Genomic DNA, 7,714 nt, shown 5'->3' on the forward strand with positions numbered 1-7,714 from the left:
TAAAACAAATTTTATGGATTTGGCTTATTGCAAACAGGAATGACCACTTATCTCCTTAGATTACCAACTTCATCCTATACCTTGTGGTTTTGGATTCCAGTGTCAACGTAAATCATTGAATAATGTTTGATTATTCAAGTAGAATTTACATAGTAATTATTGGTTTAAGGGCTTATGTATGTCAGTTACAGTATTGTCATATACTAATTAGATTGGAAATCATGAATATGTAGTATTGTTTATGCATGAGATGTGTGAATGTAAATATTACGGGCCCTTGTCTAAGAAATTAAGTGGGAGAGGGATTTTCGAATCCCGTGGCCTTCCATAGGCAAATCAGATTATATGAATGGTTTTGCTCTCCATAAGGAGACAACTCATTTTATGTAGATTCTGAAAAATTGTCTATGAGTTACACTTAACTCAAAATAAGTAATTTGATTTCCCTAAGGAAACAAATATTTATTTGACAAGCCGAACATATCGGATTGTTGGTTTAATATGACATGAGATGTCTAGGGTTGTTAAATCAATGGAAAGATCTCCTCCTGAAAAACTATATGCGCAACTAATTCCCCAAGGAATGTTACGTATGTAAAGTTTGGGAATTCGATGTTTATCGTAATATTAGGGAGTTGCGATAAATAGAATTTTGTTTTGTTTTTGTTTTTTAGAACTGTTTTGTCTCACTAGGATTTATTTGTTATGCATGTTTAGATGTCAATGTCGAACCTCGGCCCCTTACAAATTATCTTGAAAGAAAACCAGTTAACCGGTCCCAACTATGTTGATTGGAAAAGAAACTTGGATATTGTACTCACCGTACAAGATTACAAGTTTGTTCTTAATGAGCCAGAACCTGTTCTCCCTGAACCCCAAGAAACAGTTGGTGCTCATGCTAGGTAGAAGAAATCCAATGATATGGCCAAGTGTTATATCATGGATTCAATTTCCAATGTATTGCATCATCAATATGAGGGCTTTGAGAAAGCTGCTGAGATCATTAATGGTCTGAAGGAGATGTTTTCTGAACATAGTCGTCCCGCCAAAACAGAGGCGACTAGAAAGCTAATGAACACTAAGATGCAAGAAGGAACTCCAGTTAGTGAGCACATCATTCTGATGATGTCTTTGTTTAACGAACTAGAAACCCTTGGGTCAACTATCGATGTTGATATGAAAGTTGACATTGTTCTCAATTCCCTTCCTAGTTCGTTTGCGCATTTCAAGTTGAATGTCAACATGAATAAGATGGTTTTAACTCTCCATGAGTTACTTAACCAATTGCAAACTGCGGAAGGAATTTTGGACTATAAAAGGGCAGCTGGAATTGTTCACTTAGCGTAGGATTCTAAGCGCAAACCTAAGCGAAAGAATCCTAAGAAGAAGTCTCACAAAACATGTCTTAATGCAAATAAATCTTTGGGTGTTAAAAAGGACAAGGGAGAGGGTGTTGCAAAGGGAAAGTGTTTCCATTGCAACAAGACTGGTCATTGGAAGCGCAACTGCACGGAATACTTAGCTAGGAAGAAATCAGAAGGTAACTTTGAATCTTTAGTTGTTGAGGCAAATGTTGCCACCTATACATCAAACAGTTGGTGTATAGATTCTGGAGCCACTAATCATGTATGCAATTCATTGCAGGGGTTTCAAATAACCAGACAACTAAGTAAAGGAGAAATTTACCTAAGCCTGGGTTCGGATGCAAGAGTTGTTGCCGTAGCCGTAGGAAGAGTTCGTCTTAGTAGTAGTAGTAACAATGAGAATAAGGTTTTAGTTTTGAAAGATTGTTTATTTGTGCCAGACATTAGGCGGAATTTAATTTCAGTGTCTTGTCTCGTTAGAGATGGTTTGACAATTAAATTGGATTCTTTTAAGGTTTTAATAATTAAAGACAGTTTAGTTATTTTTACTGGTGTGTTGGCGCATGGTTTATATCTTATCTCTCCTGTTGTTCCTTGTGTTTTAAATAATGAATGTATACCATCTGTTAACACTCTTAAAAAGAAAAGTCCTTCTACTAATGCTACATACTTATGGCATCTAAAGCTTGGTCATATCAACCTTAACAGGATCAAATGTTTGGTTCAAAATGGATCTCTGGATTCGTTAGAAATTGAACCATGGTCAGTTTGTGAATCCTGTTTGGAAGGTAAAATGAGCAAGAGACCTTTTACAGGGAAAGGTGTTAGAGCCAATGAAGTATTAGAATTAGTGCACACTGATATATGTGGACCGATGAATGTTAGAGCTAGAGGTGTCTATGAGTATTTCATCACTTTCACTGATGATTATTCTAGATATGGCTATATCTATCTTATGCATCATAAGTCTGAGTCTTTTGAAAAGTTCAAAGAGTACAAGGCAGAGGTCGAAAACCAAACAGGAAAGAAATTGAAAGTCATTCGATCAGATCGAGGCGGTGAGTATCTTTCAACTCTGTTTGGTGCATACTTAGTAGAACATGGGATTGTATCCCAGTTGACTTCACCTGGTACACCACAACAAAATGGTGTGGCAGAAAAAAGGAACAGGACTTTACTAGAGATGGTAAGGTCTATTATGAGTTATACTTCATTACCTATATCCTTTTGGGGATTAGCCTTAGAAACAACAGCATATATTCTGAATTTGGTACCTAATAAGGCAGTTCCTAAGACACCCAGGGAGCTGTGGTATGGGAGTAAGCCAAGTCTACGACATTTAAGAATTTGCGGTTGTCCTGCACATGTGCTAAAAGGAAAGTCTAGTAAACTAGAGTCAAGGTCAGAAGTGTGCTTGTTTGTAGGTTATCCAAAAGGTACTCGAGCTGGTTTATTTTATAATCCGAAAGAGCAAAAGTTGGTAGTAAGTACTGATGCAATATTTCTTGAAGACGATTATATGATGGACTATAAACCTCGAAGTAAAGTTGTGCTTGAAGAGTTGTGTGATAATGGTTCGGTGGGAGTTAGTAGTATTTCTAGTTCACTTCCAGTAAACAATGAAGAGTCTAACCAAACTGCTCCATTTTTTCGAATAACAACCTTTGATATTCCTGAATTTAATGAACAAGCTAGTAATAATATGCATAAAAATTCACCTGTAATTGTGCAACAACCAATAGTTCAGCAGGATCCTCCGATCTTTAATGAACCATTAGTTGATCCGGGTCTTCATGTGGATGAAGAAGTAGTACATCCTCAACTTGTAGTTGAACCTCAAGTTCAACCACAAGTTGTAGGACAACCGGAGCAACAAGATGAACAAATAGTTGTTGCTCAACCAAACCAGCCTCGTCGTAGTACTAGACCAAGGAAACGAACTCCTAAGTATGCTGAGTTCTTCGGGGAAACTTTTCAAGTTTTTCTAGATGAGAAGGATTCGGATCCTACTAGTTACAACGAGGCAGTAAATGACCCTGAAGCGAGAAAATGGCTGTCCGGTATGGATACTGAAATAGAATCCATGCATTCTAATGGAGTCTGGAGTATTGTAGATCTACCACCCAATATTAAACCCATTGGATGTAAATGGATTTACAAGAAGAAAAGAGGACCAGATGGTAAGGTTGAAACCTTTAAAGCTAGGCTGGTGGCGAAAGGGTACACTCAGAAAGAGGGAATCGATAACGAGGATACCTTTTCGCCAGTAGCAATGCTTAAGTCCATTAGAATACTCTTGTCCATTGCAGCTCATTTTGACTATGATATTTGGCAAATGGACGTCAAGACTGCGTTTCTGAATGGCAATCTTGAAGAGGACATTTACATGACCCAACCAGAAGGATATGTAATTAAAGGCCAGGAGCATAAAGTATGCAAGTTGCATAAGTCTATTTATGGACTTAAGTAAGCATCTCGAAGATGGAATATTAGATTTTATGAGGCTATTAAATCTATAGGGTTTGAGCAAAATCTTGATGAACCGTGTGTTTATAAGAAAACTCAAGGAAACATGGTGATGTTTTCGGTGTTGTATGTTGATGATATATTACTCATTGGTAACGATGTAGGAGCATTATCATCAGTAAAGTTATGGTTGTCCATTCAATTTAGTATGAAAGACTTGGGAGAAGCTAGTTACATTCTAGGCATTAAAATTCTCAAAAATCGCAATGCTAGAATGATAGGCTTGTCCCAAGCTACTTACATTAAAAAATTGCTGGAGAGATTTGTTATGCAAAACTCGAAAAAGGGTTTTTTACCCTATATACATGGAATTAAACTTACAAAAGATCTTTGTCCCAAGACATCAGAGGAAATGCAAGAAATGAGTAATGTTCCTTATGCTTCGGCTGTAGGCAGTCTCATGTATGCCATGCTGTGTACCAGACCAGACATTTGTTATGCAGTTGGGATGGTTAGTCGGTTCCAATCCAATCCTGGACGGGAACATTGGATTGCCGTAAAACATATTCTAAAGTATCTCAGGAGAACTAGAGATTATATGTTGGTTTACGGATCCGAAGATTTGGTATCTCTTAGTTATGCCGATTCTGATTTTCAATCAGATGAGGATAAGAGAAAGTCAACTTCAGGATATGTGTTCACATTAGGTGGAGCAGCCGTTAGTTGGAGAAGTGTCAAGCAAAAGTGTATTGCTGACTCTACTACTGAAGCTGAATATGTAGCGGCTTCCGAAGCAGCTATAGAAGCAATATGGCTAAAAAATTTCTTAACTAGTCTTACAGTGGTTCCTACAGCTATACCACCTATAATTATTTTCTGTGATAATAATGGTGTTGTAGCTAACTGTAAAGAACCTAGACACCACTTTAAGAACAAGCACATTCCAAGAAAGTATCATATTATTAGAGACATGTCAAAGAAAGGCGAAGTAGTTGTTCCTAAGATAGCCTCGGAGCAGAATTTGGCGGAACCCTTTACCAAAGCCTTGACACAAAAGGTGTTTGATTCTCATGTTGATGGGATGGGAGTCAAAACTGTTTTTTGATTGTTTTCGTGCAAGTGGGAGATTGTTGGGATTATGTCCAAAAACAATAGTTTGACATTCACATTTAAGATGTTATTTAACAGTTCATTTTAAACATTCTTTGTGAGATATGATCAAATATATTAGTTGCAATATATGCAGTGGAAGATATAATATATTGGTGACATTTTGGTTTGTAATCTATGAGTGTGTTTTTTTATATTGATTAGATTATAACTTGCTATGATTATTGCGTATGTATTATGATAAATCTCAATCATAGAAGTGGAGACTTCTAAATCTAGCATGTTGATGTAATTGGATTACATCGAACCGGTCGGTTAGTTCTGTTCATTGTATATCAGCTAATTGAATGGATCTAAGTTACTACTTTACATAAGTTCTTAATCCTGAGAATGTGTATATACCTTACTTGTATTTCCGGCTATCTTGTACCAAGCAGTGAGGTCATTAATTTGGATTCAATATCTGGGTAAGCCGGATGGGTTGTGAGTGCGCAGTAAGAATATACATATATTCAATATGGTATCCGCCTCGGATGTGTATTCCCTTGGATTATTGTGCGAAAATTATTATTCTAGACTGGCCAGTGGTCATTTAAATTGTTTAAGTGATTAGAATAATAATAAGACAACACATCAAGGACCAAAATATAAATTCTGCATAGGAGCTGATATGTCATTGTTACACGCCTATGAGAATTTATGAATACCGGTATTAGTGGAGGGACTTACAGTAAGAAAGTAGAGGAAGGGTTTACTTTTATTAAAACATGTAATTTTAGTGTTTGTCAATTACAAGTCTTTGGTGTAGTGACTTGTAATTTCTTAATCGTTTGGAATTGTGTGAGACACAAGGAATTCTATACGGTTAAGGAAATCTAAATTTGCTTGTAGCCCAAGAGACCTTGTTTTGGAGAAGGTTTTTGAGAACAAGAAGGATAGCTCCTTATATGAAAACTATATAAGGGGAGCAAGCTAGAAGAGTGGAATACGGAAAACTAAGAATAGATACGCCATCTTGTTCTCCCATCCTTACACAATTAAGTTTATTGTGAGAAAGTCCTTAAACCTATTCGTGTCTGTTTTTCCAGGGAGACAAAGCAATTGTTTTTCTTTTGTCTTTCGTTTGGTTTCTCCGTAGACAAAAGTAGACGAAGCTCTTATTCTCAAAAAGATCCAGTAGCTTCTTTTTCTTTCACTTTCAGTTACAGTGGGTGCTTTTGATTCACGGCATCAATTAGTTTCCATCAAGTAATACAAAGTAGTTGGTGGCGATAAAGAAAGTGTGGGTATCCAGCATAAAAGCTACAGCAAAGTTTTTTCTTCTTCCTCCCGTAACATCACTAATCGGTGGTTTTGGAGATAAAACTTAAAGTAGAATTTGGTGTTCTTCTTGTATTTGGATTTGGATTAGCGAAAAAATTACACGAACCTTCATTCCCCTATGCTATTATTAACATCTAATGAAACTTAATGTTGGGTTTTGGTAGAAAATTTGAAAAACTCAATTTCCGCTGCGTTTTTGATCGATCCTAACATGATGTTGAAAGAATCTGAACTTAACATGGATTTGATCAAACAAGCTAAAATCTTCCATTACGGTTCTATCAGCTTGATCACCGAACCTTGTCGCTCTGCGCACATGGCTGCCATGAAAGCTGCTAGAGAAGCTCGTGCTTTGCTTTCTTATGATCCTAACATCTCAAATCATCAAAACGGGTAACCCGGCCCGACCCGTACAAACCCGCCGGTTCACCCGGACCGGCCCGTACAAACCCGTTTTGATGATGTTGAGATGGTAGATTCTGTGAATGTCTCTACAGCTGTTGGTTGTGCTTGTGCACCTAAAACCTGTTTCAACTGAAAAGAAATCTAGACTTAGATCTAATGTTTGGGATTTTTTAATCTCGTAAAAATAAAGATGGAAAAAAGTATGGAGTGTGTAAGGCTTGTAATGCATCATATAATATGATAGTCAAAAAGGTGGAACTTCGTCTATGAGAAGGCATGTCTGCCTGAGCGTCAGTCTAAAGACATAGGGCAGATTCTTATCTGCAAAGAGTGGTCAGCTGTCTTCTCGCGTACGCAAAGTTGATCAGATGAAATTTCGGGATCTCGTGTCAGCATTACTCATTGCAAGAAATGTCCCATTTTCGTTGGTGGAGTGGAAAGAATTTAGGGACATATGTGCTTATCTAAGTGCTGATGATGCTAAACCAATATCAAGGAGCACTGGGAAAGTGATGTTGTCAAAAAACATAAAACACGAAAAGAAGGTATTCAGAAACATATTGAAACTTGCTCAGGTACGATCCAGATTCCAGAATTGCTGATTTTTGTTTTATATTTATGTATAGTTACTGAGTAATTGATTATGATAATATTTGCTGATGTGTATGACTTATTCTTACAGGTAGGATGTGTCTAACATCAGACATGTGGACTTCTGTCACGACTACAGGGTATATAACCTTAACTGTGCACTTTCTTGATCAAAACTTGGGAGTTAAAGAAGTATCTTCTGAATTTTTGTGAACTTCCACCACCTCATACAGTGAAGCACTCGAGTTTTGAGTCTTTATTTTATGTGCATGTGATATTATATTTACTTGAGTCTTGTGATCTTCCACCACCTCATACATGTGAATTACTTTATTGGGAGTTTAACTTTACCTTTCCAGGTGAAAACCTTTCTGCAAAGCTATTTGCAATGATAGAATATTGGGGAATTGAAGACAAAGTATCCAACCATCACCTTGGATAATGCAGCAAATAAC

This window comes from Papaver somniferum, chromosome 10 (assembly GCF_003573695.1).
Source record: "Papaver somniferum cultivar HN1 chromosome 10, ASM357369v1, whole genome shotgun sequence".
Taxonomy (NCBI): domain Eukaryota; kingdom Viridiplantae; phylum Streptophyta; class Magnoliopsida; order Ranunculales; family Papaveraceae; genus Papaver; species Papaver somniferum.